The sequence below is a fragment of the Pinus tabuliformis genome, chromosome 1_2 (assembly GCF_031772625.1).
Source record: "Pinus tabuliformis cultivar Carrire ecotype Pingquan chromosome 1_2, CPIR1, whole genome shotgun sequence".
Classification (NCBI taxonomy): Eukaryota; Viridiplantae; Streptophyta; class Pinopsida; order Pinales; family Pinaceae; genus Pinus; species Pinus tabuliformis.
In genome coordinates this window covers 657,987,865-657,991,978 of record NC_142298.1, presented here as the reverse complement: position 1 = coordinate 657,991,978, position 4,114 = coordinate 657,987,865, and the positions used below count along the sequence as shown (strand labels likewise).

Sequence of the window (4,114 nt, the reverse complement as noted above, 5' to 3'; positions counted from 1 at the left end):
CTCACCAAGAAAGTGGGGCCTCCTCCCTATAGTATGTGTTGTATTTAACCCTTTCATACACATATCAATGTTCTTTTGTCTTAAATATATCCAAAAATCCCATTAGTTGTAATTCATGTAATGTGCAACATAATGTAAATTCCATTAGTTGTAATTTATGTAAATGTGCAACGGAGTCCATTAGTTGTAATTTATGTAAATGTGCAACGGAGTGTAATCAGAAAACTTGTCAACATGATGTATTGAAAGCATTTTTGTAGAAAAAGCATGAATAAGTCGGAGTGATTTGATGTTTTAATACTGAACCATTGTAATTTTCTTCACCAAAAGTTCTGGATTGTGTTTATTATTCACATATATTTCCAGTAAACTTTTGTGTTTAGCTCCAATAAACTTTTGCACATCTATGATTTCAACATCATCAGATTTAGTATGAAGTTAACGTTGAATAAGTACCGACATGACATCTGTTAAAGCCATTTAATTCCTTAAATATTCAAGTAATATGAGTTGATGACACAGATTTAAAACGATATAATATATACATGATTTAAAATAGTGAAATATATTCATGATTTAAAATAGTGAATCGAAGTATGAATTTTCTTTCTAGTAGTCAAATTATACAACAAATAGTAACAATCGATAAATTCCTATAGAAGTGTTGGGCAAAATCGGCCCACCCCCGTGGCCCAACAAGCACTGGGGTGGCAATGGCCGATTCCCAGGGCAAGGGCTAACCAGCCATATATTGTGTCATAAATGCCCTTGCCAGCTATGTATGTGGTGCAAACTTGGGATGGCATACATATCCATAGGCATCGGACTCCGGCGGCCACCTCGCGTTTCCGATGACCCACGCGGGACCCACCCCGTCTCGTTCAATAACATAATTCTGAGAAATACTTTCGCGCGCCAATTTAACTCTGCAACCAGAACCCGTTTGCTCTGCAACCCAGTGCCCGCGGGACTGAAGCGCTGCGCGCATTGAAACTCTGCAACCCAGTGCCCGCCGGACTGAGCTCTGTTACCTCCTGGTAAATTCCTGCACCGTCTCTGCAGTCGTCAAATCGTGGTTTTAAACATTCATTTTGTTTTAAATCTGTTTTAAAGACTGCTAAAACCCTCGCATTCTCTCAACATTCTGTAATTATAAATCTCTGTGTTCGCTTAAGGAGTTCGATTCGCATTTTCATATTAACCAAGGGTATTGCATTTCATATTAACCAACGGTTTGGCTGGATTGATCGACTGTGTAGAAACCCATACACAATTTTCATCAAGTCATTGACCAAATACAAAGACCCCTAACAATCTTTAATCCAGTTAATAGTGATTCCAAAAAGGATCCCAACTGTGCCCTAAATGAGTATATCAAAATGTTATACAGTTTTCCAAAATTTAACCTCAGATGTCTGCCATATAGACCTGCAAAGGTGCCTAAAGAGTTCAGAAACATATGGCAGTTGACTAAGGAAAGGACCCAGGTCATATCCAGATAAAACATCTTCCTGTTGCACTCAAATATGTCAATGACCAGGAGCCATCTGCAAGGCTTCTTTAAATAGTGAATCTGCCAGCATATTTGTTTCTCTGCAAACATCACAGAAAGAAATATCAGAAAAAATGTTCCTCAAATTAGTAATTTTCCTCGTAGATAGGTCTCAATGGGAAATTTTCTATAGGATAGAGTCCTCTCAACCAATTTATCACCACCATAGATGATAGAATCACCCATTACTTGTAATTTATGCACACCTTTTTGAACAAGCAGCATGAGACAAGTTTGAGTGCCCAGTCAGCCCTGTTGTTTGTGCTTCCACATAATCCAGCCTTAAATTTAAAAAAATGTGATTCTGATAAATATTAAACCTCTTCGGTTCCAGCTTAATCACTATTACTTGAAATTTTTGTACGCCTTTTTGAAAAGGCAGCATAAGACAAGTTTGAGTGCCAACAGCTCAGCGTATTTTTGTGCTTCCACCTAATCCAGTCTTGAATTCAAAAAATTCAAAAAATTCCTGTCAGCTATTCCTGTTATGAGCACTTTTTGGATCACTATCCTTGAAATGATTTGAAAGAAAGTTTGAAGGAGAGATGAAGCTGAACAGTAAAAGTGCATCAATATGCTTATAAATTTCTATATACAAACTGTATGCTCTTTTCTATTACACTGCAATAAATTAGAGGTTTCCATTAACATTTTTTAATAATAATAAGTTCTGGCTACTTAATGCGGATCATTCACAAGGCTGTGTAAGCATTCTTGAATTATGAGACTAGTAACAGAAAAAGGAAAAATGGTTACTTCAAGTTAAACTGATATATGGATAACCACAATTACATACACAATATTAGCAAGTGGATGTGCAACACCAGCTTGTAGACACATGAAGCTACTCCCCCAGGGACTTGTATAAATGATTATTTTTGGCCTCGACTGCTATATGATTTTTTTGGCCTGGACTGTTAGGAGTGAACATTCACCCTTGATTGTTTGTCTGAATCTACTAGAACTTAACATTTAGGCCTGCAAGTCACCAAACTAGTGCTCTGAGCATTGATCCCTGAGATTGTTTACTCTTATTTCATAAGATCACACTATTTACAATTGCTCAGATCCCTGAGATTGTTTACTCTGATTTCATAACATCTACCGTACACTTTTTCCTTTTGGATAATGCTTGTATTTTGATTATTTATTTTTGGTTATAAATTTTGAGCTGACAAAGAGTATATATATATAATTGGCTCGTTTTGTTATATAAGGCCATGGCGGGTATGCGATTGCATAACAACGTGTTTTTTTCTTTTTTGTTACAGCTGAAGCTCCTCCTGGTGCTTTGTTATTGCGTGAGGAGATCAAGGATCAACAGACCTTGGCTCAATCTACAGTTGCAACAGTTGCTCAATCTACAGGACTAGTATCTCTGTCTCAATCTACTGGGTTACCTGTTCCTCTATCTATGAGTTCACAGTCAGCCAACAATATAAATTTTCAAACGCCTTTGCAAGGAGTCAAACAGAGTGAGTTGAAATCAGCTTCATCAATTGCTAAATCCAGTGAAGTCAATCTGGCAGGTGCAAAATTTACCTCAGATGTATCCCAGTCAAAATTGCTTGAGATTGTCTCCAGAAGTAACCGACTTATGCAATGGGTATCTGCCAAACCAGCTGAACATGTGCAACCTGTTTCAAGTGTCCAGACGACAACTTCTGGCAGCACTGGTTTTGATAGAAGGTTGGATGGTAATTCCAATTTTGTGGCCAGGGAACCATATGGTGATACAAAACTATCAGGCATTTCTAGTAGTGTTCCTCAATTTATTCAACAGCAGGCACCCATGGACATGCCTCTATATATGCGTTCACAGCTGAGCTGGATGCATCCTCAGAATCTGTCATCTCATGCCACTTCTTAGGGAGGTGTAAACTCGATGTTAGAATTGCCGAATTCAACCACACAGAGTCCTTTTAATTGCAGGCAGATACCAATGGGAGCTGATACATCCCAATCTCAAAAACAACTATGGAAGTCTTTACCTTCAAAACAGCCTTCTCAACAGACATCTGAATTTTCAAATTCGATTCCACCAGATTTGAATGTAGAAAAACAGTCTCCAAGGTCTCCAGTTAGGCAGTCTTCTGGAATGCTGGTTGATTCACAGCCTGATTTGGCCCTCCAGCTTTGATTTATTGAGCATTTAAAAGGTTGACAGGGAACATAATTATGTGTGAATCTCTTGGGAAAGTTTTGAATAACTTGAACTTCTTAGTGGTTGGTGAAATTTGTTGGCTAGTTAGGGCATTGAAACTGGTTTCCTTCTATTTGTATGTTTAACTATGCTTGTGGTTCCTTCGCAGGCAAACCAACTTGGTCTTTGTAATATCAAAAGCTCTGCATTTTTGCGACCATTGAAACAGTTTTGTTAATATTATTAAGGGAAAAATTCATGAACTCTTTTAATTATTTCAAATTCTGAGTTTTTCTTGTTTTCATTAATTATACACATTTCCCACTTGGTCCTGAACTTTGGCTGCTGATGACCTGTGATTCTCCAAGCAAGTTTCTAGGAGTACTGCACTATTTCTAGTCTATTCTGTCAGCATTGTC

The 4,114-nt window shown here is 37.7% G+C and overlaps 1 long non-coding RNA gene across 1 annotated transcript; it reads left to right on the top strand.

The window, feature by feature from the left end:
• The first annotated feature begins 761 nt into the window (after nt 1-761).
• LOC149207394 (uncharacterized) lies at nt 762-3,598 on the top strand. The gene is made up of 2 exons (XR_016252009.1): nt 762-1,037; nt 2,824-3,598. It is a non-coding gene; the product is annotated as an uncharacterized LOC149207394 (long non-coding RNA).
• Nucleotides 3,599-4,114: the final 516 nt, after the last annotated feature.